Source organism: Alligator mississippiensis, chromosome 5, assembly GCF_030867095.1.
Source record: "Alligator mississippiensis isolate rAllMis1 chromosome 5, rAllMis1, whole genome shotgun sequence".
NCBI classification, from domain to species: Eukaryota; Metazoa; Chordata; order Crocodylia; family Alligatoridae; genus Alligator; species Alligator mississippiensis.
The window spans coordinates 32,629,261-32,656,349 of NC_081828.1; the positions used below are offsets into that span (position 1 = coordinate 32,629,261).

The 27,089-nt window shown below is 43.4% G+C and overlaps 1 protein-coding gene across 7 annotated transcripts in view; it reads right to left on the reverse strand.

Annotated features, from left to right (window-relative positions):
* TGFBR3 (transforming growth factor beta receptor 3) overlaps nt 1–19,254 on the reverse strand; it is a 192,617-nt gene extending 173,363 nt beyond the window's left edge. For 2 of the 7 annotated variants that reach the window (XM_014599677.3, XM_059728047.1), the window contains exons 1-2: nt 19,062–19,254; nt 16,411–16,465 (exon numbers count right to left, since the gene is read on the reverse strand). The gene's annotated coding sequence lies outside the window, so the exon portion shown is untranslated. Of the gene's footprint in view, nt 1–13,094; nt 13,140–16,410; nt 16,466–19,061 lie in introns of all 7 variants that reach the window. The other 5 variants (XM_006275072.4, XM_006275071.4, XM_059728046.1 and 2 more) reach the window with 4 other exon arrangements.
* Between the last annotated feature and the right edge of the window lie 7,835 nt (nt 19,255–27,089).

Here is a 27,089-nt window from a genome sequence, read left to right on the forward strand (position 1 = left end):
AGCACTCTCAGGTGCATCCCATCTGGCCCCATGGACTTGTACATGTCCAGTTTTTTTAAGTAGTCCCTAATCTGTTCTTTTGCCTTTGAGGGCTGCTCACCTCCTCCCAAAAGTGTGCTGCCCAGAATAGTAGTCTGGGAGTTGGCCTTGCCTGTGAAGACTGAGGCAAAAAAAGTATTGAGCACTTCAACCTTTTCTGCATCTTCTGTCACAAGGTTGTCTCCCCCATTCAGTAAGGGACCCACACTTTTCCTGATCCTCCTCTTGCTACCGACATACTTGTAGAAACCCTTCTTGTTACCCTTCACATCCCTTACTAGCTGCAACTCCAATTGTGTTTTGGCCTTCCTGATTTCATCCCTGCATGCCCGAGCAATGCTCTTATATTCTTCCCTAGTTATCTGTCCAAGTTTCCACTTCTTATAAGTTCCCTTTTTGTGATTTAGTTTACTGAAGAGTTCCCTGCTAAGCCAAGCTGGTCTTCTGTCATGCTTGCTAGTCTTCCTGCACATTGGGATTGTTTGTTCCTGCACTCTCAGTAAGGCTTCTTTCAAGTACAGCCAGCTCTCTTGGACTCCTCTCCCCCTCAGTCTGGCTTCCCAGGGGATCCTTCCCATGAGTTCCCTGAGTGAGTCGAAGTCTGCTTTTCTGAAGTCCAGGATCCTTACTCTGCTGCTCTTCATCCTTCCTTTTCTCAGGATCCTGAACTCAATCATCTCGTGGTCATTACTGCCCAAGTTGCCATCCACTACTACATTCCCCTCCAATTCTTTCCTGTTTATGAGCAGCAGGTCAAGAAAAGCATGGCCCCTAGTTGACCACTCCAGCACCTACACCAGGAAGTTGTCCCCAATACTCTCCAAAAACTTCCTGTCCCCAACACAATCCAAAAACAACCCAAGCAATATCACAGACTACTAATGATCCTTCTTAGAAGCTCTAAACAGGAGCAATTTACTTAACTTATTATTCTCAAATATTTAGTAGAGTTACCTTTTCAGGAAAGTAGTACTGGAGAAAAATCAACACACAAAATATTGGAAACAGTGAAAAGCTCAAAACAGAAAAACTTCAGAAATGACAACTTCCTTGGAGAATATTTAAGGCTTATAAAAATTACTGATCTTGAAACTACTGGAAGTATTTAATGAAGTCTTAGATTCCAATATCACTCTTTCCTACCATGTAAGGTAAAGTTGTAAATCCTCAAACCTCAGAGAGATCAACTCTAAGATACATGAAGGTCAGCCTTTCTATTTTATTCAATAAAGACAGTAAATTGTTGACAAAAATGTTGGACATTCTTGTAACACAGCAGTTTAGATTGCTGAAAAAATGAATCAAGTGGGTTTAATACCAAAAAAGCAAGTCATGGTGACTTTATGCCGGATCTTGAACATCATTTCAGAAGTCAAATGTAAGCTGGAACCACTTGCTGCTATTTTACTAGATGAAAAAAAAGCTAATGAAAGAGAAAAAGATCAATTAAAGTATCTGCTATCTAACTCAACTTTTTAGTACAGTTACAGAGGCAAATGATAAATGAAAAATTTACACATGCTAAATTTGATAAGTCAATACTATTTATAAGTAACTTCATAACAAGCAGAAAAAAGTCATACATCCAAACAAGCTATGAATAAGTACTTGGAAACTTGAGTTAGCAATGCATAACCCTTTTATGAACAACAATGAACAAAAGACATCAACGAGAAACAGATGGGCTAAACAGAGGGCACTCAATAATGCACTGAAATAGGAAAATTTGAAGCACTGGTTAGATCATTCTTTTATTAACATAAGAGTACAATCCAGCAGTTGCATTTTCATAATGCAAAGAGCCATGCTGAAGTATTGCACACAGAGAAGGGTGGGAGACAAAGCTATACTGCCCTTCGTTGTTATTATTATTAAGGACCCCAGCCCTTACCCTTCCTCAGAGAGACCATTAATGTAGTTGATTGGAAATGCGGAGTTTAATTCAGGTTTGATAGCTCTCTTATAGCTCCCCCTTGCCTCCGAAATAAAAAGAAATTAGAGGTTCCAGTTGTGCCCTAATCCACTGATCAATAAAGATCTCATCATATTTCTAAGAGGGAGATATACATGGAAAAGCCCCAGGCTTCTACTCTGCTGCCTGATACCACCAGTTCATAGGAGATAAATTCCAGAAATTATGATTGAATCACTATGAACTGCCCTAAGAAAGGACTCTCTGGATAGAAGATTTATTAGAAGATATTTGCATACTTAGCAGAAATAAGAGTTATGCACAGCAACTTTCAGCCAACTGAGAGGTAGAGGGAAACAGTGGGTGCATCTACAAGAGATGTTAATAGTGCAGTAGACTAATTCTACTCCACATTAGCGTGTCATCATAAAAGCCATGCTAATGAGCAGTAGAATTAATCTACTGCACATTAGCATCACATAAAAAATCATGTGCCAGCACTGCTACGCAGTAGTGCTGATTGTGGCGCATTTAGGACCTGTTATTACAGGTACTAAATTTAATGTGCAGGAATTACAGCACATTAATGCACATGTAGACATGCCCAATGACTCCTTCAACTCACCTTATGACTACATAACTTTAGGAACCTGATTTAGGCCACTCCCAAACACCTACCTATCTACAGATTTCTGTTTTAAAGCAATTCAAGCCTAACCCTATAATTAAAAACCCTATAAGAAATACTAGTGATGAACTCTGCAATGCAGTAGGCTCTAAGGAACTAAAGTATCCCAGTTTTAAAATTAGCACCACATTTTAAAAAATTGCATAAGAAAACACTGCAAATAAACTATCTTTTAATCATAGAGTGTGCAGGCCTATGTTAGATATAAACAGACAGCCTTCAGAGCAGGTTAGAGAGATAAAGGCCATTCATGACTATGTTTGAAAAGTTAACAAGAAAAAAAAGCAGTTATAAAAGGGCAAATGGCAAATGTCACAAGGCATTTGTACTTTAGATGATTACTTGAATTTCCAAATGTTCTAACTAATGTTCTAACTAATGCGCCTAGTTTAAATAAAATCTAGTTAAGAATTACTCTGATGCCTACCAAATATGGAACTTTTTGATATTTATAGAAAAATGAAATACCATCTCCTGGGGCTAAAAAGGTATCATCAACATGTAGCTCAATAGCTGACAAATGGACATCTTAAAAAGGTAAAAATGTTTAATTGGATCCATACCAAGGAAAAAATCTGACTGAGCATTTCATAACGTTTTGATACCGGTCTCTTTATATCTGAAATCAATGTGAGTTAGGGCCCCTAGTAAAAGTTAGGTACCTAAATTACTTTATGAATCTGGGCATAGAGTTCAGTGGAAATCTATGCTAAATTGCTATAATTGTCAGAGTAAAGTGTATGTTGAGAATTTTTTTTTAATTATTAATTCTTTCTTAGACTGGTACAAAGCACGCAGGATCTGGCTTCAGGGCTGAAGTTTACAGTTAACAGAATTAATATGTGAAATCTTGGTTGCCAGCACAGCACAAAAGACAGAGCCAAGATGCACCCCAGAAAAATGGCAGAAAAGCAAAATGCTGCTATTTTCCCACTGTGACATGATGGGGGCATCTAGATTAATTACACAGAACAGGACCTATGATGAGAGGCTGAGAGCCATGGGACTCTTCAGCCTGGAAAACCACAGACTCAGGAGGGACCTGGTGGCTGTCTGTAAGTATACAAGAGGTATACATCAGCATCTGGGGGAACGCCTGTTCACCAGAGTGCCCCACGGGATGACAAGGTCAAACGGTCACAAACTCCTCCAAGACCATTTCAGGCTGGACATAAGGAAAAACTTCTTTACTGTCTGAGCCCCCAAGGCTTGGAATAGACCGCCTTCAGAGGTGGTGCAAGCACCTACTCTGGACTCTTTCAAGAAACATTTGGACACTTTCAAGAAACATTTGGATGCCTGTCTTGCTGGGATCCTGTGACCCTAGCTGATTTCCTGCCCCTGGGACAGGGGGCTGGACTGGATCTTCTGAGGTCCCTTTCAGCCCTAATGTCTATGAAATCTATAAAATCTAAAACTACTCATGCTATACAGATTGTTTCTTTTAATCCAGTTGTCTCTCTTTATTCATAATAAATCTTGGATTACTATAACTCAGCTGGTTTTAAACAGAGGATTTCACATGAACTATGCCAGAGAAGCAAGATAACGTCCAAGAAGGGACAGGCAAGGAAGGGTGTCTGCAGCTCATTCCACTACGGAGTCTGAGTCAAGAATGCACATTATAGGAAATCTTTATTAAGGGACATGGTTCTAATAATGCAATAACTCCCAAGAGCCATAGCAGAACCAAATTTAAAGGGAAAAACCAGTAATCATGTGCAATCATGAAGGTGTATATCACATGACCAAATCAAGAAAACATTTATTCTATATTTTAATGGATTTAAGGTTAGAACCAAATGTTACATCTGTCTTGGGCCCAGTCAGGCCCTTTTCAGCTAAGTACAGACAGTCAAAAACCCTGAGGCTGAATCTATTCAGTCTCTGCAGGTTAGTCTAAACCACAGAGATTAAACTGAGAAACAACTAGACATACATTTACTTTTGATTCAGGAAATGCAGAGACATGCCTGCAGTGGCTCTAGCCAGAAGCCAGGGGATAACAGAACATGGCTCTCTAGCACATAGCCAACATGGGCTGCATGTTCACTTCCTCTTCCTGGTGCCCCGGAGGTCTCTGGAATTTGCAGCCCAGACTCACGCCAACAGGACTCTTCCAGGCAAGGACTGCTTCCAGGTGTCTCTGGGATCTATAGTCCACAGTAGCAGACAGTAGTAAATTTGAGTAGGGGATGGGGTGTTTAACCCCCTCCTCTCTGGCCCAGACGCCAGCTGGGGTTTGCCTGGGGGGTCTATGACAGCTCTATGTCTTCTTTTTTTTTTTTTGTAATTAAAAAAAATATATCAGTCTAAGCATAATAAATCTATAAGCATACAGATGGTTGTCACTAGGGGTGTGCAAAGTGGGCCCTATTCAATTCAGATTCGGATCACTGTCCCCAATTCGATTCCACCAAATCCGAATCTGAAGATTCGATGCTGATTCAGAGAATCAGCGATTCAGGCATAGACACAGCTTTAGAGTTTTTTCTACATACCTTGAGGTAGCAGGCATGGCTCATGATTGCTGCGATACTAGGGTGCATGGAGTGTCCCACAGGAGTGCAGGGGGGCCCTCCATGTGCTCAGCGGCAAACCCAGAAGTACTTCCGGTCCACACCCAGGTCTGCCAGGGAGCATGCTGGGTGCCCCCCCCCCCCCCGCCTTGCCTCCCCAGCTCGGTGATCGGCTGCAGGGGGACCCTGGGTGCCTCCCCCAGCCCCAGGAGGCACCAGTCACCAAGCCACAGGGGCACGAGGGGTCCCCCACACACTCCCCGGCAGACCCGGAAGTGCTTCTGTTCCATTTCCGGATCTGCTGCTGAGCACGCTGGGGAGCCCCTGTGTTTCTGTGGGACACTCCATGTACCCCAGCATCGCAGCACTCATGAGCCCCTGCTACCTAGAGGTACGTAGAAGAAAACATTTAAAGCTGTTTCTATGTCCAAATCTCCGAATCCGAGTCTCTCCAAATTGATTCGAAGGGTTCCGATTCACTTTGGAGAGGTTAAAGGGTCCTCTGATTTGATTCAGATTTGGAGATTCAGCCACTGAATCGGGCCGAATCAAATCAGGGACTGAAGCTTTGCACAGCCCTAGTTGTCACTACACTGATCCTGTGGCCCTTCTGAACAGTGTAGTAACAGCAAAGCTAGAATATTTCAACTCTGTAACTAGTCTGCTGGGTGACCTTGGGCAAGTGACATTTATCATTTTCTGCTTCAGTTTCCCATTCTGTATTATAGGAATAGTCATACTGACCCTTGTGGGTAAAGTATTTGGAGCTCTATGTATGAAAATCTGTAATAATATAAAAAATGTACATAGTTGCTGAACATCAGAGCATAATTTATTTTTGTCTAGTTCTAGAATTTCAGCTCAGATGACTGTTACATCCTATTTCCTTTAGAAACCTCTGTCTCTTCATTTTCTCTCTTTTCATTTTTCTACATCTCTAAGCTATAGGAAGAACTCAGAAGAACAGCAGAGTCTCCCAATGCCTGAAGAAGGGTGTTTGTGCACAAAAGCTTGTGGAGAACTTTTTTCCAAATATTTAGTTGGTCTAATAAAATATCACATCTACCCAAAGAAGCTTGCCTGCCATCTGCCTATTTCTTATTTTTCTGCAAGGCCCACTACAGTCAATAAATACTTCCACACAGGGCAACAGACAGTTTTTTGAGTATTTTCATTTCCTAATTTGAGTTTGCACAACATTAAAATTGGACACATTCATTGTTCAAGTGGATCCTCAATGTTCTATTTTTTCTTTAATTTCAGCTCCTGTAAGCCCTTCCCCTCTCCCTCCAACGCATTTTCCCCCTTGGCTTTAACAACCCTCTCCACTCTATCATCTTCTCTGTCTAACTTTTTCCTTTGTTGCCTAAAGAATAGCTTCAACTTCCTCTTCTTATCTCCACAGGCTCTCTTGTAAAGCCGTGTCCCTTCCATGCTCACAATGAGAGATTATTTTACTCTTGTTAGGAAAAATATCACAACACAAGATTCTTCTATCTGCCACTGCTCACAAACACTCCAGTTAGAAAAGCAAGCTGAATCCTACTTACCTTAATCATGGGAAAAGGCAATAGGTTTACTTGAGCAAAGCAAGCAGGATTTGTCCCTCATGTTGTTTTGCCATAGCAACATGTACCAAAGTTTCTAGTGTATCCAAGAAAGCTGTTCATGGCCTAAGTTTTTTCACTTTTTGTTTGTTTGTTTAAAACATGGCAACCATTTCACTTATTTAACCTGTTTTCCTCCCACAGGTTCCTATTTCTTCTCTATGCTGTAAAAATGTATGTTCTGTGTTTAAAGAAAAAACTAATTGCATGTAATCAGGTATGCAGGAGAGCCGTAAAGATTTAACAGATGGTAAATTAAATTATACAAGCTGTTCAGTACACTGAACAAAACAAGCTTTTTTAAAGAAACATTTACAAACCCAAACTTATTAAACATCTGTTTTTCAAAGATTATTTTTTGCTGATGACATTTGTACTGTGTTAATTCTGTTTGATTTGCATATATACTGACTGGAAAACCGGCAACTAGTACTATCAAATACTACTGTGAGGTTCATGACTATGTCCAAGATACTGGTATGTACATAAATCCTCACATTCAGAATTTAAACAGTAACTTATTCATAAACAATTAAGGAGACAGATTCTGTTTTACAAGCATGCAAGCAATTTCATTTCCAGGGAATAAGGAAAGTAATAAAAGCAAATATCATAAAAAATCAAAAGCCAGGGGAAAAGTAACTCTGATGCCTTACAGTTCACATGTTGCCATGCTTGTTGTGAGACATTTCAACGAGTCAAAGCTAAAGGCTATGAGAACTGGAAGAGTGCCAAAGGAAGATGTTTTCTGCCACTTAGCAATTGTGCCCCCTCTCTCCCATGTGACTTTTGTTTTTAACATTTTGTTTATTTATTTTCACATTAATGTACTACAATGCGTTCTGTCAAATTACAGGAAGCCACAAAATACACATAAATCAGCTCTTAAAAGTGAGTTAGAAAATGTCACCCTTTTTTGCTTGCAGAGCCCTGATAAAGTAATGAATCAGTTCTGTACCATAGCATATATCTTGCAAATAATTGGCACAAAGATGTGGTTAGGACAGGAGACAGCCATTCTCACTATCATTCTACGTTCAAATTTCCCTTCAGCCCACACAAATTTGTTCTTGTCTGATTTTAATAAGTTGTGAATTTACATCAGTAAAGTAAAATCATGAAACCAGACACTGTGGGAGTTTTGGCTGAATAATCATTGGAAGATAAGGCCCAAAGTTAAGAGGCAGTCAAAAGAAGTGAGGCCATCATCCTCCTGCATGTAATAAGGTTTTGCAGAGTGAACCAGGCAGTTAAGTCTTTTAGGTCAAAGGGGAGGGTTTCTTTGTTGGGAGAATGAGGAAAAATGCAGGTGGGAGAGCGGCACTTAAAAAAGCCTGTGAAAAAGTGGAGAACAAATGAAGAGAGCCCCTCATAAAATAACAGTATATGGAGCTCTGCATAGAGGTAGGTGAAAGCACACAAAGTCCTACAGAGGATGCATCTGAAAGTCTCTGTACAGAAGAACATGCATTCTCTTTACAATGATACTTGTGAAAGTACAGTAGAATGCCAAACAGCTACACTAATTAAGGCCAACCTGCATGCAGTTATGAACACGTGGTCAATCAGTAACCTCCAAAAAGATCCATTCACTAAAACTGTTCATAAACCTGAAATACTACACAGTCCAGTACTGGTACAGTATAAACACAATTACATTAAAGCAATTCTAAAACAATAATCAATATGTACTGTATTTTTTTTTTATTTTCACAGTTGCCATGTGGTAGCATGCAGCTGACTGGACCCAAGGCTGACTGGACTACAACTGTTTGGAGTTCTACTGTACATAAATCTCTAAGGAGAAGAAAGTATACAGCACTAAGGGTAAGAGTTTGACAGAAATAAAATGGAGCACAGAGTGCAGTGGCAGACACTTCACATGTAACTTGTTGCTATAACTATTAAAACTGGAATTTCCTTCAGCAACAACATAAGCCATGATATCTTTACGGAAGACAAAGAAGGAGATGTTGGGATCTGTGCTTGACAAATCAGATTGCGACGCAAGTAATCTGGGACCACTTCCCAGTTCCCAGCTCTACAAAAGACCTCCTGTGTTAAATCACTGGATTATTCAGTTCCCCCTAGCACTGCAATGATATGGCATCCAGTACTTTGCTAAACTAATTCCAAGCATGTCTGGAAGATCCTCAGGTAGTCTGTCAGTAAGCAACATAACAAAGTCTATGAACTAACAAACATCTTGCTTTCCTCTTCATCCAGTACAACGTTCAGGAAGAAAGAGACAGAAAGAAGCCAATATCTAGTGAGACGACAGGAGTAATTCTGGTGCTTGAACAAGGCATTTATACATGACCTCTGGGAGTGGGGTTTATTTATCAATAAATTAGAGTGCTCCAAGCACTGCTCTAATTAAAGCACCTGGAATGTCTTGTGTATCAGCATCCCCATGCTTCAAAATGGTAACAGGGGTGCTTTATCTAAAGTTTGTCAAACAAGCTTTAGATAAAGTGCCCCATTGCCATTTTGAAGCACAGGGACACTGACACGCAAGATGCGGGAGGCTGCTGCAGCACAGTAAGTGCCACACTCCAGCAGACTCAATTAATCGAGTCTGCTCCAACGTGCTGGAATTATAGCACATCAGAGCAACTTTTCTGCTCTTGTATAGGCACAAGCCTAAATCCCACATCCTAAACCAACTTAAGCTCCAAGTAAAGTAGATTTCAATGAGGCTGGAGAGAGCAATTTTAATTCAAAGGCAATGGAAGCCCATGTCATCTTATAATATGGGACTTGAGGTCAAAAGTCACTTTGACAATTCTGAAAATGTTACCCTGAAACAAGAAAAAACAGAACCTGCAGTAGCTACTACATAGAAATCTTCAGGACAGACTTGGAAATGAGCAAGATAATTTAGCAATCTACAAAGTAGGCACAATTGTTCCTCCTCAAACTTACATTTCTTTGGCCTAATTGTCTTATTTTGTATGGCTTCTATATGGAAACTGAATAGCTTTCCTGGCATTGGAGTATCTTACTTATCACAAATATAAAGGTTGCCAAGTACCTCACACAAAATGCCATTAATCTTAGTTTTACTTGGCTCAATCTCTCACTCTACACCTAAACCAAACAGATAATCTCTCAAATATAGATATCAAAACTACTTGCTGTAACCTTGAATGAAAATCATTTTGTAGCCTGCCTTAAAACAGAGCCACAAGAAGTTGGAATCCTACTACAGTCCAAGGATTCCTTTAGCTAGGTACTGCCTGATTTAAAGATCTCACATAAACTGTCCTCATAACAAATCCTTGATGCAATTAGTCCTTCATAGATAAGAAAACTGCAGAAAACTAAGACAAATCCTATCCAGCATCCAGAACCTCTTTACTAGAGAACTAACTACATTAATCCTTGTCATATTTAAATCTGGGATAGTAAACATATTCCCTTTAGAATGAAATAAGACTGCACAGATTAGCATACAAAGAACCAACAACAGGAAAAGTGGATGAAACATTTACAAGTAAATCATCCTCACTGTTGTTTTGAAAAAGAAGTTAGAAGACTGAATAAAAAGGTTAAAATTATTAGGAAATAAACTAATATTAAAACTATAAAGTAACAGCATTAAAAACACATTTTAAGAGAAGAGATTAAAATAAATTTTACTTTGGAACAGCATGTTCTCAATTTTGCTCTCTAGAATAACATACACTTTAGAAAGAAGGTAGGTTGTTTCTTCAGGCCGTTAAGCAAAAAAACAATTAAGATAAGTTTCTACTAACAGTTAGTGATCAGCCTCTAAATCTTCAACTGCACTTTTATGAGATAGGAAACTTCTCCCACACATGTAGGGAAGACCTTGTAATGCAACTTTGGTAAAACGCTGAGTCAAAAGGCGCTTCCCTTTGAGTAGGAGTCATCCATCCTCTCACTAAGTCTGCCAAATAATCATTTTAATAGTTTAATTGGGCTAAGAAGCACATTTTGACTGAAGCAAGATATTTGCTCTTATAATTAACATGGCATAAGGGCACATTTCAAAATGGTCTTCAAGGGCTATAAGGATTTGGTTCAATTTTAAATGCATCACCTGCACATACCACTCTGAATCTGAAGTCCACATATTTCCATTTAACGTACCAGGTCATAGGAAGATAAACATCTTATTGCTTTACACTAAATTTAGCCACAAAGACAATAAAAGACCCTGGATATTACGTAACTTGTAATGATTAGGGGGGAAAGGGGAGATTGCAAAGAGTCCATGAGCCTCTCCAGGCTTTATTTACATCCTGCATACCATGAAGCAATACTCAGAAACAGGGATGGATCCAGGAAGGGACAGTGATGCAGCCACACACCGCCTTCTGACCATGCTGCTGGAGCAGAAGCAAGGGACTTAAGTATCCAAAGGTAAGAATTCCCCTCTGTGCTCAGAGGCACATCCCCTCCCTCTGCCCCTCAGTGCTGCTGTCCTCACTGAACCCAGGGCAAGAGGAGACTCCAGAGCTACTGCTGCCCAGTGCAAGTGGTCTGCATGGGGGGTTGGGCTCAGCTCAAGACAGTGGGGGTAGCATGTGGGGTTTCCCTTCCTGTCTGGTCTCCTCAGGTGTTCTCCACCAGCCCCAGCACAGGCACAGGGAGGGGGAACCCTGCCCAACCCCACCTCTCTCGCAGGCTGAGCCCAGCCACTGTGAAGCCCAACTGGAGTGGGCAGAAGCAGCTCTGGAGTTTCCCTGGAAACAACAGCAACAGCATGTGGGGAAAGAAGTGAGGAAGGGAGGCGAGGCGACATGCCTCTGAACAAAGAAGGGAAGGAGGGGCGGGAAAAGATAACTTTTACCTGCTCTGGGGTCTTAGAAAACTGACTGTTGTTGCTGGAGCATGGTCTGCCCACCTTAGTGCAAGAAGGGGGAGGAATGGGGAGGGGAGAGAAGAAGGCAAGCTAAGGAAACAAGCAAGCAAGCTATGGAAGTATGGGTTGCATGGATGGGCTGTAAGGTGGACAGAAAACTGGCTAGATAATCAGGCTCAAAGGGTAGTAAGCAATGTCTCAATGTCTAGTTGGAGGCCAGTATCAAGTGGAGTGCCTCAGGGTCAGTCCTGGGGCCATTTGCTCAATAGTTTCATCAACAACCTGGAAGATAGGATGGAGTGCACTCTGGACAAATTTGCAGGTGACGCCAAGCTGTGGGAAGTAGTAGATACACTGGAGGGTAAGGCTAGACAAACTGGAGGACTGGACCAAAAGAAATCTCATGAGCTCAGTAAGGACAAGTGCAAAGTCCTGCACTTAGGATGGGACAGTCCCATGCACCAATACAGGCCTGGGACTGACAGGCTAAATAGCAGCTCTGCAGAAAAGGACCTGGGAGTTTCAGGGACAATAAGATCAATACGAGCCAGCAGCGTGTCCTTGTTGAGAAGAAAGCTAATGGCATACTGGACTGCATTAGTAGGAGTGTTGCCAGCAAATCAAAGGAAGTGATTATTCCCCTCTATTTGGTATTGGTAAGGTTTCATTGGGAGTTCTGTGTCCAGTTTTGGGGCCCCCACTATAGAGAGGATGTGGACAAATTCAGGGTCCGTCTGTCCTATACTGCGAAAGCTGCGGCCACAGGGGGCCCTGCAGCTAAGGGGCCCCCTGCACATAGGCAGCAGAAGTGGGGGGCTAACAGGGCTCGGCCCCCGCCTCCCCCCCCAACACAGGGCAGCAGTAGGCATTGCCTTAGGGTAGCCTGGCCACAGGGTCCTACGGCGGGGGGGGCAGTCATGCTGAGCTACCCTGCGCACTTGCAGACAGGATCACAGCCGGCCCAACCACAGGCAGGCAAGTTTCTTTTAATTTTTTTTTTATTTCCATGGGCTTAGCAGGAAGACAGATCGAGACCTCCACAGTGCAGGAGAAAGTGAGGTAGGGGAAGGGCAAATCATTCACCCCTCCCCTAGCGCACTCCCTCCTGCACTGTGGGGATTGTCCCACCTGGCCCAGCCCCCATGCACCGTGACTGGGGCCCTGGCCCGGCCAGATCGTGGAATAATCAGAGCCCAGTGGCTCCTCCAGAGGCACAGCACTGGGCAGCCAAGGGTTGGGCGGGAGGGCATGTGGCCCCTGACCTTTGCACGGGTGAAGGCAGGCCGCAGCTGCAAGCTGGTCTCAGCCTCTGCTCCGTGTCTCCATGCCTTACTGCTGCTGCTTTGAAAGCAGCAGGTGCTGCCATGTGCCTTGCTGCCTGGCCCATCCACACAGAGTCTTGACTGCCCTTGACTCTCACAAAGAACCACCACCAATATCTATAGAAAATGCAGTGGATAATAAAATAAGCCTTAAATAAATATCCATATTTTCTTACCATCAGCAGAATGACTATGCAGCTTGTGGTCCTCACTTCATTTGTCTACAGGAAAACAACCTACATGTATTAGTCCAAAGTTTTAACCAGTTTCAGATCATGACCTTTAGATAAGCCATTCTCCTGGAATCTCAAAATGTGACCTTGAATAGAACCTTTTTTATCTATTTAAAATCAACTCTTCACTCAGCTGACTTTCTTCAAAACTTACATTTTATTCTTTTTTTTCTGTGAAACATATCTTGGCTGGAATAATTTTTATTACTTACAGGACCAGAGCGGATAGCTATTATTACAAATATTCTTGATGCAGTAAATACATTTTGGCAACAGCAAAAAAAAGAGAACTCAGGACCATCCATTTAGAAGTAGTATTCACAAAAAGCATATGTGAAACAATGCTGCTACTCACAGTTTCCAGTAAAACAATCAAATGCTATTATTTCATTATAAATACTGTCATTAACTTGCATGTCTTAATAGACTTAAATATTAAATTAATCGCTAGACTTTTAGTGCTATATAAAAAAAAATCTTAATTTTATTACTACTAGTATTTATTAGATGCATATGCTACCATCCTCAACGCAAAGCTCAGGGCAGCTTACCTCTACAAATCAAAGACATTGAATACATACCAACATAAAGGATTATTCCTTCTAATTGCTTATGTCACTAAAAAAAGAGTAATAGAAATTTTGGAATGGAAAGAAACTAAAAAACTGCTCTGAAGTCCAGACTTCCAGAGTTGTATTCATTTGTTTCAGTATGACTATCATAAACCTAATTGCTACTGTTATATTATAAGGTGAGCTGGTCTACTGAATGCTATCTATCACGTAAATGTGGAATTATACAGTTATGTGCTACTACTAATGGACTGAAGTATGCTCAGTGATAATCAAGGATACAAGTTTTGTATCTGCTGTGGAAAAAAAACAGATTTTCTCCTTTGAAAGGAAAAACCACGGGTTTTACCCTTTAAAAGAAAAAAACACGGATTTTCCTCCTTAAAGGAGAAAACCATGGGAAACCACAGGTTTCCCCTTGCAGGCTGTCAAGGGGTGTGGAGGTTGGAGGGCCAAGGCTTGGGGACTGTCCAAGCACAGAGAGAGAGAGAGAGAGAGAGTGTGAGTGTGTGGGGGGGAGGGGGGGTGGCGGGGGGTGCCTGCTAGTGCTGGGGGAAGATGTCCAGGTGCTGGGGCAGTGACAGGGTGGGGTGAAGCACCTGCCCCTCCAGCGGTGAAAGGAGGCAAGGCACTCTTCGGGGCAGCACGGAGCTGCATGGGTGGGCCAGAAGCACCGAGGCCAGTGCCCACATTCACAAGGGCAGAACAACCAGGAGACACTGGCCAGGAGGCAATGTGGCCATACCACTTGGCATGGCATGGGAGCCCCAGCCCATGGCAAGGGGTTCACAGGGTGCTTCTCCTTCCTCCAACCTGCGCCAGAGCCAGATTTGCTCTACTGCCACCTGCACGAGTCGAACTCTGCAGCCACCACACTCTGGCCCATGTGAGACAAAGGCAACTGGGGACCCTCTCCAGTAGGGTCGGGGGTGGGGGGTGGGCACCAGCAGGGCTAGGGGAGCTGTGGCTTAGGAGTGAGGGGCACCAGGGTGGGCAAGGGACTATGGGTCAGGAATGTGGGGCACCAGCAGGGCCAGGGCCTGGGGTTGGGAGTGAGGGACATTGATTTGGGCAGCAGGGCACCAGCATATCAGGGCTGCTCAGCACCACAAAGTAGTGAGGGGACAGCTACAGCTGGACCTTCATCATGGTGAGTGAAGGGGAAGCTCTGATTTTCCATGATAAATAAAACCAAAATCAAACACCAATATATATAGGTACTTAGAATTTATTTTATTATAATGACTGAGCTACTGGTAGACTTCCAAATTGCTTTAAAATTGTAAATATATCAATAAAACTTTGTGATATATATCCCGTGCCAACCCATATATATAAAATTAGTGGAGTTTTATTTTAATCGCAGAAAAACATGGATTTGGGAGTTTTTTAATCTGAGATTTGGGGGGTTTTAATCAGAGAATTTGCAACTTTTAAACAGAGAAAACCAGGATCCCTGATCATAATATACAACTGAAACTGTTAGACGCTAGCATGCATTTGTTAGTCTTCAGATATATTATAGCCCTGGAAGAAGTAACCCCATATTTATTGTATTCATACACCTTTTGGAATTAAAGTCCTTATCAGCCTACTACAATGGTATTTCAAAATCTGAAGATTGCAGAATGCTGTATAGTGCTCTGGAGAAATTGTCTAGAGTCAGATCATTTGATCATCAGGAATACATTTAGCATAAAGCTGAATCTTTAGATAAAAGTATTACAAGGTAATAAAATTATCCTTAAAAGCTATGTTAAAATACCATTAAAGATGGAAAACCCTAAATTTGTATTTATAATGTATGTTACTTTCACATCTCAGTGAATCAGTTTCTTAGGAAGTGCTAAGCACAAAAAGCATTGAATCTTTCCCTATGAGGCACAACAAACATTAAAAAAAGATAGAAGTGTGATATAAGCAATGGCAGAATTTGAAGGCAAATACACTATTGATCCTTTTGAATCTACTCGCTGCCTTCCAGCATTTGATAGGACTCAAAAGGAAATGATGACAAACATGTGACCTTCTGAAATAAGAAAGCACTTGGGTACTGAAGTTGGGGAAGACTCATTCTTTGCCACATTCATTCTGTGTTTGGGTCCTGAACCTGCCATCACATAGCCAACTGGGGACCTCATTTGGCTCCAAGTCTTTCCTAACTGAATGCACCAACAGTGACAGGGGCCCATACCAGTCATCAAAAATAACATACTTTAGTATTTAAAGAACAGGCAGTCAACAAGTAAAACCAATACAGAAAATATTGGAAAATTATTGTTGAATGATGCTAAGAGAGTTGGCTAGTCTTTGACAAACTAATAAGGCAAGGACATTAACTATCCTTCTAAATATTAAAGGATTGATTGGTATCCAACAATATTCACTTCTGTGGTGAGAACCATGTGGCAATCTTATACAGCAAAAATAGTTTAGGCAGCTACAATTCCTTGGCAACTTAAAGCTCTATATACAGGATTGCTGCTATACTACTTTGAATAACAAAGACAAAACAGCAATAGGTAAAAGTATGTTACCATCATCCAAATCAAATCCTTTAGGTAATTAGTCATAATATACCACTTCAGTTTTGAATACCTAACCTTCAAACATGTTAAAAGAATAATTTCACTTCAGTGTCTTAAATACATAGACCAAATTCAACCCTGATTTACACATATACTAACCTGAAGGAGATTTGTAAAATATGTGCCTGTGCCAGGCCGCGCTGGATTCAGGCCCCTGCATTAAAAAAGCAAAACATTTAATAATCAGTACAGTGCAATTTTGTCACGCGGACTAAAGTTCACCCTTTAAAGAAACACTATCAAAACCCACAGGTCCAAAATGTAACTAACAGTGTTCTGTGTTCCCCCTGCTGGTTTTGCAACTAACTTACAAACGCTTTCTGAGAGCTTTACATCATTGGAGGATGCTGGTATTCAAAGACGTTTTGTTGCAACAGAAAAATAAAAATGGAAGTTGTGTCTGTTAGATGGATCTATGCTCATCCCATTTTTAAAATTACTTGTTCACATGATCTGATGATTTGAGGATCTGAGCATACAAAAGATAAAACAATATATTACTAGAACCAGCGGCCAAACTACTGCTCACTCTCCTATTGGCCATTAAACCCAGACAAAAACACAGATAACTACCTCTCTCTACTCAGGTTGCTACAGAAAGCCTTACAGAAAAGAGAAACTATGCAGGGTGTCCTCAAGGTAAACAAAGTGGGGCCATCATAAACATTTGGGGAAAGCAGGTTTCAGAATGAAGGGTTCTTCCTTCAAGGAAATAACTCTGCCTCCAGCCCCCTCCTGATTAAACCAAGGAAATTTAGCTCTCTTATATTCTCTCTCTATAGATTCTATGGGATCTATATAGCAAATACAAGCTAAATTTCCTTGATTTAATGGAGGGGAGGGGGGGGGGCAGCTGGAGGCAGATACATATCTATTATACATTATAACAGCTGCCAGGATGATGGATGGAATACAAACTATCTACAGCATTACAACGTACATTTGAATAGTCCAAAACAGACAAAAGTTCTCTCTACAGTGCTTGTGATATTTTGATAAATTAAAGCCATATAGTTCTGTTTAAAACAAACAAGTACCCCAAGTTCCTCTGAGATTCAGCAAATACTACAGAACAGGTATAAAGTGCTCTTTGCAGAAAAAGATATTAAATAAACAAATATCTGCATTTTGCACTAAGGATAGTTAGTGGGTAGCTCTAAGATGAGTTTCTTAAAAGCAGTCCTCAGCACTGCTGTTTTCCAAGCCCCTAAAAGCAGCTTAGACTCCAACTGGATGCAAAACAGAGGCTTGAAGTAGAGACACCAATATCATTCACATCAACCAGAATTCTCTCAGTCTTATCAGGACTGAGCCTCAGTGAGTTTACTCAAGCAAACCTTGATCCCCAAAAGAAAAGTAAATACATATATTTAAATTTGTAAAAACACAGAAGCCACAGGACAACTTTTTTCTGACTAAGGGAAAAAAGTTAGTTTGATTTTATTGATGCACAGATCACTGACTGCCTGAATGCAAGAAGCAACAGCCCCCTATCAAAATACTTGCGAGACCAGCTACATTATACTGATAAATGCTTGCTGAAAAACAAGACAATGCATAGTAAGAGTTAAATCGAAATAAATAACCATGACTTAATACAAGTTGAGCCACTGAGAAATAATATAGGTTTTATCAACCTAATAGCGTGAAACCTGAAAGGGGGGGTGAGTAGAAATGTGCATAAATATAAGCTTGAAACCCCTTTCTATTAACAACTCTGCAGGAATTCTGTTCTTCTGAGAACAGCCGCAAACATCTTTTAATATGACTCAACTTGAAGTTACAAAACTTTGGAAATATTTACATAAGTCAAGTAGTGAAAGGGCAAAAAGAATGTGTTTTATTTACATTTGACTCAAGTCAACTGCATGGACTGCTTTGCTTAGCACTGTTTATAAAAGTGGCAATTACTTGTGAAGTTGTACCGAGTATACAAGTGTAATTCCATTACCAAACAAGCAGCCAGAAAAGCCATGCATCTTCCACAACCAAAAGGCTAGTAGCATTTTTCAGTGGCAATGGCAATTAAAGGATGTCCACGCAGCATGTTATTGGTATTTCTCTTATCTTCATGCCACACCAAACACCAAGCCACTTCACAGGGCAAGGCTAGATGAAAAGAAAGAACCCAGCAACTAAAATTCAGCGGTGAGGTGATGGCACCGCGGTGGTGCCTGGACAGCAGGTTTCTGTGGACAGACACCTCCTCACCTTCCCCGAAGGGAAAAGGTCTGAATCCTATAAGTCTTAACAACACCTGTAGCCAGCACCTGCCGCCTACTTCCTGCACTGCCTTGCACAGACAGGGCTGGACTGCCGCAGTCCCCACAAGAGACTGCCGCGTGCCCGGAGCCACGATGGGATTCACCCGGCGGGTCCTACCCGGAGGAGGCAGCCTGCCTGGGCCTGGGGAGGACGAGACGCGGAGGAGGCCGCGCGGAGACTCGGTGACAAAGCAGCGGACGCGCCCGCGGGCAGCTCGGCTCAGCCGCCGCCGTCGGAGGAGCGAGGCGGCCGGGACGAGAGCTGCGCCTCAGTGACACCGCCCCGAGCGGCCCCGGCCCCGGCCCCGGCCCCGGCCCCGGCCCCGCGCGGCTGCTGACAGCTGGCAGGGGGGGGCGCGGCGGCCCCGACCGCCCTGTCCTGTCCTGTCCTGCCGGGGATGCCTCTACTGCGACAGCTCGCTCTGCGCCTCCCGCCGGCCCCGGCCGCTCCCGCGTAGCGCCCAGCAGCCCCCGGCCCGGCCGTACCTCCGCGCGGGTCAGTCGGAGGAAGCGGCAGCAACTTTCCGTGCGCGGCAGGACTGCAGCGCCGCGGCTACGCCATGGGCCGGGCCCGGCTGCAGCAGGCGGCGGAGCCGAGCCGGGAGCCCCTACCCCCGGGTCGCAGGGCGCGCCAGGACCGCCGCGGCAGCGCTCCCGCCCCGAGTCCGCGCTCCCCCGTCGGGCTCGGGGAGACCCGCGCGGCCGGGCGGGGCCTGCAGAGCCGCGTCACCCAGAGCCAGCCGCTCCGCCATTGGGCCGGGGCGGGGCGGGGCGGGGCAGGAGCCAGGCGCCGCCTCCTGCTGCTGGCTCGGGGCCGGGGGTGCGCGCGGGCGGGCGGGCGGGCGCGGAGCGGAGCGGCGTGGAGCGTCCCCGGGTCGGCCTCGCCGCAGGGAGCGAGGAGCGAGGCTGGCTCCCTCTGCCGCTGCAGCCCCGGAAGCCGGGCTCAGCGGGAGCCCTCGGGGCCTCTGCGGCCACCCGGCACCCAGTGTCCGTGCCCTGCCCCGCGGCAAGGAATGGGGCGCGAGGGCAGCGCTGCCCTGGCCTGGGCCAGGGAGGGAGCGGGGCCAGGGGCTCCGCCGCGCTCCTCCCGCCGCGGAAGTTGTATATATGAAGAGATTCCTTGTTCCACTTGCCTGTCTACTACAGTCTTCATGCTGATTCCTAGTAAAGGGTCTATGCATCTGGCTGCCCAGCACCTCCCCTGCACTGCTTGAGTGTCTTACAATCACTTCCCTGTTCCAGGGTGGTGAATCCCGACTCTTGTCTGCCATGTCTTGGTTTTCCTTTGGAGTAAATGATCAGGAGGTGTTCGCTTTCACCACGGTTGGTCAATGACAAACACACTGGACTTTCTTCTAGGGCTCCAACCTCCCCTAAATCCCTTTCTAGTGCCACCCAGATGTTGTGCACCACCGCATATACTTTTAGGTCTTCCCAGGCAATTTTGATTTAATTCTTTAATTCCACAAGTAAGTCCAGTTGCTCCCCTGCCAGTCCAAGGCAGCTCTCACCCTGAGCTCTTACAACATCTAGGACCTGGTAAATTTCAGCCCGGTCACAGTCCAGTACCATCAGATATAGTAGATCATCCACTATGCCAATGGCCATCTCCCTTGCCACATTAAGCACTTTTACCCATTACTTCCTTCAGGGGTACATAGAGGGTTGTCCGTGCATGCAGACCATCTTCACTGCTGTTGCCTCCTGGGCCCAGCCGTCAGGGGCCATATCGGCCCAAATCAACATCTGGGCACAGCCCATATCAATAATGGCTAGTACCTTCTTGCCCCCAACACTGGTCCACACCGTGGGGTTCAATTTCTTTCCATCCCAACTGGTTTTGCCTACGCTGCAATCCAGCAGCTCTACATGTCCATTGTCCCTCAGATCGGACTGGTACGCCCATGCTTCAAAATGTGATTCCCCTGATTGCGGGACTGTTGGGGGGGGGGGAGTACTGTTACACTTCCTTGCTATGTGTCCCGCCTTTCCACACTGGAAGCAAATCACTGAGGCACTCTGGACCTAGCAAACTTTTTGGGTTTCTTTCTGTTCTGTTTCATGTAGCCTGGAATTCGGTCCTCCCTTTAGCCCTTTCTCCTGGGTGTTTTCACCTTGGGCACTGTCAGAGTCCTTGGCTAGACGTAGTGCCTCTGCCAATAACTTTGGATGGTGACACTGCACCCACTGCTGCGTACTCTCATTCAGATCAAGGATAAATTGTTCCAGCAAGACCTGGTTGCAGTTGTCGACCTTGGAAACCTCCTGTGGTTTCAACCATTTTTTCAGCAGGTCCGCCAGATGCTGAAACAAGATTCTTGGAGATTCCTCCTCTTTCTTCTTCCTTGCTCGGAAAGAATGCCAGTACCTCTACGGGTTGATATCCAGATGATACACGATTTCCTTCTTTACTTTATCATTATCGATGGCTTCCCTGCGAAGCATTTCCTGATAGGTGGCTTGCGCCCGCCTGATCAAGAGCATGTCTAACTGTCCTGCTCAGCAGCTCCGGTCCAACTCCAAAGCCAAAGCTGCCCACTCAATACTTTCCAAAAAGGCTTTTGGGTTGTCCTGTGGTACCATCTGGGGGCTTTCAGTTCAACCTGGTTCCTCTGTACCCATGCCTGTTGCTGCATCCATTTTTCATCTAGGGCAATCTGACATGTCACCTGTTGCTGCTGGGGTTGTTGTAACAACTGGCCCACCAAATGCAAGGTTTGTTGAAGGGGTTCTGGGCCTCTCATCACCCCCACTGAGAGGTCCATGTTTCTGGCTTCCCTTAGGCTGTTGTTGAGTTCCTGGCCAATGCACCACTTTGTACAGGTTTAGCCCCAATAGGTCTACACATCTGGCTGCCCAGCACCTTCCCTGCCCTGACTCGAGTGTCTCACAATCGCTTGCCTGTTATCCATGGTGGTGAGTCCTGACTCTTGCCTGCCAAATCTTGGTGTTTCTTTGAAGTAAATGATCAGGAGGTGTTTGTTTTCACCACAGTTGGTCAACGGCAAACACACTGGACTTTCTTCTAGGGCTCCAACCTCCCCTACACCCCTTCCTACTGCCACCCAGATGTTATGTGCCACCACATACACTTTTAGGTCTTCCCAGGCAATTTTGCTTTATTTTCTTCTTTTATCTTCTAGATTCATGATTTTCATTACTGCCTACCTTAACAGAATGGGACAGCGTGGACTACTGGACTTTTTTTCAGCCACAGGTAAGTTTCGCATGAGTTTGGGTAACTTGGTGTCCTCTGTCCCTTGGAGAGGGTTTGCCCACCCATTGTGGGGATAATCACTTATCAAAAAAAAAGAAGCAAAGAAAAAAAACCTGCCCCTGGCCCTTGCCCTTTGTCCAGCAAGGTTAATTGACCAACTTGGTCTTTATCCCTTTTTATTCTTTGGGAAGGGTCTCCGGCTCTCGGACCCACTTCCCCTTTTCGCCCACTCATGCTGCACAAAAACAGTAGAAAGGGGAAAAAAAAAACTTAAAGCGACTCACTCAATGGGCTCAGCCACATGTTTCAGGCTGGCCCATCTCCAGCAGAGTTCCCACTCCCCCACCGCTTCTCTTCATGATATTCTCACAACCAGGTCTCTCAGCTAAACAGAGCTCTCAGAGCTCTATTGCTGACTCCCTGTCAGTTCTTCAGGGATGGGAGAGCCCCACCAGATGGCCCTGGTCCCAGGACACTGCTCCTTGCTCCCCAGCTCCTCTTCCAGCTTGTTCCTACTTCCTCTTCTCCAGGGCCACTCTAGCCACATGTCTAGCAGCCGCTCCAAAAATGTGGCTCCCAGGGCACTCCCCAGTTGCTTTTCCCTGTCATCTTGCCGCTGATCACGAGTTCTCTGATAAATTTATTTTCTGTTTCACAAAGGGCTTGTCTCTTTCCATTACACAGAGAAGCAGAAAGAAAACTGGCCAGTAGTAAAGTTGTCTAGCAGTTACTGCATGCAGCTAGAAGGTAGATGCTTGGTCCTGTCAGCAACTCATCCTGTGACCTTGCCAGGAGGCAAAAATAACCTCTCTGGACCTAGCTCATTCCTCCTGCAACTCAGCAGAAGTTGTAGGTAATGCTGATTGGGAACTGGCATACATACTCCATAGGGAAAATAAAAGTATGATCTGAATCAGAACGGGAAAGTAAAATTTTGACATCTCCAGTGAAATTTAAAACAAAAAAATTACATTGGGACTATCTACTTTTTTTTATATTAGTGCGAGGGGAAAATCTAAAAATATGTGTTTCTTCATTTCCTAGTAGAACATTTTGTTGAAAGAGACATGCTTATGAAACATTTCAATTTTGGCAAAACTGACTATTCAGCTCTATTGAAAACTGTAACTGTTTTGAAAACTGAAAAGTTTTGAGAAATAGTTACATCATATATGCCCCATTTTTTACTCTATCAATCTACATAATTAGTTTTGATGATACTTATCTTCCTGACAAGGATGATGGGAGAATCAGTGATTAAGCTGGATTCATGAGTCTGTAAAAGCTGATTTATGCTGCTTACTGTCCCTGTTTCCAAGCAATTAAAAAAAAAAGATATCTAGCACACCGAGCACTTTACAAACAACAAATTAGAGTAACTCCCACCGATTTCAGAGATAACAAAACTAAGCCTTTCTAAATCTCTGCCTATTAATCCAGAGAACAAATATTATTATTCTTAATGTACATATGGAGAATGAGGAAACTGAGGTATAGTGATGAAATTGAAATTTTTAAATACTTTAACAAAAGGTTATAAGAGGAATCAGTAGCTTTGTACTTGTATTGCAAAGTCTAGTTTCCTATTACTACTTCAGAGAACTATAATAACTTGTTAGATACAATTTATCTGTCATTATATCTTCAAATTTCAGTATGCAACCTAAGCTATTCCAGTGCTACTATTAGCTAATTGTCTTTCCCATTTGATTATACCTCTTAAAACACCATTTCACTGCTGTCTTCCACACAGCTCAATAAATGGTCTGACCTTGTAAGGAGTTGGTACCCACTCACCTGTCAGGGTGAGTCCCCAAATCTTTGAGGCTGCTCTTTATCAGAGTGGTTCTTTACCAAGCAGACTCAAATGACTGCTGCAGTAAGCATTGACTTTACATAATTCAGTAAGTAATATTATAAACCCTCCAAAGCAGAGAAAGTACAAGTTAGGGCTCCATGTTGGCAGCCTCAACCACCTAGTCTCATTTTTTATTAATTTTTAAGTGTTTTGCAAGATTTGCATTTTTAAGTATGGTATATGCCTGTCTTATCAACTCTCAGAATCTTTCTACAATATAAAATTTTCACATCGGGGTGGGGAAAGCACCTTGAACAAAGATGAAAGATGATATACTGTAGCTCTTCAAAAAATAAAGTATGCATTTTAAAACATATTCTGTGTCTGATTATATCCACTTGTTAATACTCAATAATTTTGACAAAAGAAAGAGTCACAAGTTCTGTTTGATTTTCTTTAAACATTAATTTACATCCTAGTTCTGCAATGGTTAAATTGAATGGGCTGAAAATTACTGATGTGACTGGCGTCCTTGAAAATTGATGTCATCAGACACATGAAGTTAAGCATATTTGTAATTCTTTGCAGGAACACAATATTTGTGATAGGCTTCTGCTTCCACTAAAGTTAATAACAGTGTTTCTGCTGATTTCACTAGAAGTAGATTTAGCTCTTATGCCCCAATTCTGAGGGGCTGAGCATTTTGTAGAAGGAGCCATACATGCCCTTACTGATGCTCCATCCTACTCCCATTGTCATCTAGAACAGGCATTCCCAAACTATGATATGCATACCCCTGGGAGTACACAAGACATCTCAGAGGGTGGGTGGTATGTGTAATGGTAGATTTAATTTTCATTATACTAATAATTGGCATTTAGGGGTTAAAATATAAAATGTATGCTGGTAGGGATATGCAGGCAACTGGTAAATCTGGAAGGGGGTATGCAGTAAGAAAAAGTTTGGGAACCTCTGATCTAGAAGATCTTGTGGTACAGGCAGTCCTCAGACTTATGACACAATTGGTTCATAGATTCATACATTCATAGACTGTTAGGGGCTGGAAGGGACCTTGCAGATCATCAGGTTCAGCCTCCCTGGTCTAGGCAGGAAGACAACTGGGGTGAGGTGACCCCAGCAAGGTCTCCTTTTGAAAACCTCCAGGGTAGGTGACTGCACCACCTCTGGAGGTAGTTTATTCCACAGTCTGGACACCCTGACTGTGAAGCAGTTTTCCTTGGTATTAAGCCTGAAGTAGCATTCCAGGAGTTTGTATCCATTGGTCCTGGTCTTCCCCAGGGATGCCCTAGTGAACAGTTGTTCACCGAGCTCCTGATGCACTCTGATGTAGAGGTAAGCTGCTATCAAGTCCCCCCTCAACCTTCTCTTCTTTAGGCTAAAGAAGCCCAGGTCCCTCAGCCTTTCCTCATATGGCTTGCCTTGCAAGTCCTTGATCATACGGGTGGCTCTTTTCTGGACCATCTCAAGTTTTTCCACATCCTTATTTAACTGTGGCACCCAGAACTGGACGCAGCACTCCAACTGTGGTCTCACCAGTGCCGAGTGCAGCAGGAGTATCACCGCCTCTCACTGATGGCTCATATTCATGCAATGGTCAATCATTACCTCTAGGTTATGATGCAAGTCAAGCTGTCACCATCGAGCCTGTATGTATGTTGAGGGTTGTTTGCCCCCAGATGGAGCACCTTACACTTGGAAGTGTTAAACTTCATTTGGTTCTGGTCTGCCCAACTCTCGAGCCTGTCCAGGTCTGCCTGTATCTGCAGTCTATCTTCTGATGTGACCACACTGCCCCATAACTTCGTGTTGTCAGTGAACTTGGCCAGCGAGCTTTTCACTTCCCCATCCAAATAATTGATAAAGATGTTGAAAAGCACCAGTCCAAGCACAGACCCCTGAGGGACACCACTGGGCACTTCACATGAGGATGACACAGATCCGTTCATGAAAACTCTCTGGGTCCTACCCTGGAGCCAGTTTCCCACCTACTGAACCATTTTGCAGCTGAGCCAATCTTCCCACAAAGATACCATGGGATAAAAGATCAAAAGCCTTTTGGAAGTCTAGGTATATAATGCATAACATGTCTCCTGTGTCCAGGTGGCAAGAGACCTGGTTATAGAAGGAGATGAGCTTGGTAAGACAAAACCTACCAGTGAAAAAGCCACACTGGCTGTCATTCAGAATCTTACCATCTGCAAGTGTATCGTACATAGATTCCTTAATAAGCTTTTCCATGATTTTCCCTGGAATGGAGGTTAGGCTGATTGGCCTATAATTGCCCAGGTCCTCCCTCTTCCTCTTCTTGAAGATGGGCACAATGTTGGCCCTCTTCCAATCCTGCAGGATTTCCCCCATGCACCACGAATTCTGAAAGAGCTTTTCCAGGGGTTCCGCAATGACCTCAGCCAGCTCCATCAGCGTTCTCAGATGGAATCCATTCGGTCCCACTGACTTATAAATGTCTAGCTTTTCTAATTGATATTATACCCACACAGCAGCTCACCCACTTCCTGAAACCTGTGTCTTAAGTCAAAATGTCGTAACTTGGAACCCATTTTCCCATACGAACAATGTTATAAATGGGGAATTGGTTCCTGAACCAAGACCTGATACCCTATTTTCACCCAAAATAACCCAGAATTTTGTACTCAATTAATTATAGATGAGTAATATAACTACATTAATGTATTTATATTGCAAATAGCAATCATATTGATTTGGAAGGACTTCTTTGAGGTAACTTTGCTGGACTTTTTGAAGGGCTCTTGGTTGGACTTTTTGAAGGGTTCTTGGCTGGAGTCTTCTCAGGAGTCTTGGCTGCAGGTTTTTCTGAAGTCTTGTCTGCTTTCTTAAAGAAAGTGTCCAAGGAAGTTTGGACAGATGTTCTCCAGGAAGATGAATGACGCAGCGAGTTTCAATTTATAAACATTGTAAGTGCCATTCGTTGTAACTCAAAATATCTTAAGTCGAGGACTGCCTGTATACAGACTGCCTAAGAAGTGCTCAGCTCCTGGCAGAATTGGAGCTGCATTTACTCAGAGTCTAAAGAATTAAGAGGCTAAAAAATGTTATTGCAAATGCAGCTAAAGGACCAGCATAGCCTATGTGAAAACCTAATTGAACAAAGCTGGCTTGGACCTTTTTTTAAGGGTTTTTTTTAAGATTCATGGCAGAGTAAATAGGAAACTCTTAATTTCCTACTAAAACCAACAAAAATTCCTGTAATCTTAGATATAATGTTAAATCTTGGCAAGCACAAGGCATATATAGACATATATAATTTACATTATATTTATTTTTTAAATATTAGCTTCTTTAGTGATTACTTTTTCATCCAGGACAAGATGGAATTATTTCATTTTACAGGTGCTGGGCTCATCCAACCATATGCTATATACTCTTAACTTCCCCTGAAGTGCATGAAGGTTGTGACAGTTCACCTTGGCAAAAAGCACTTAGCATACTGCAGAATTAG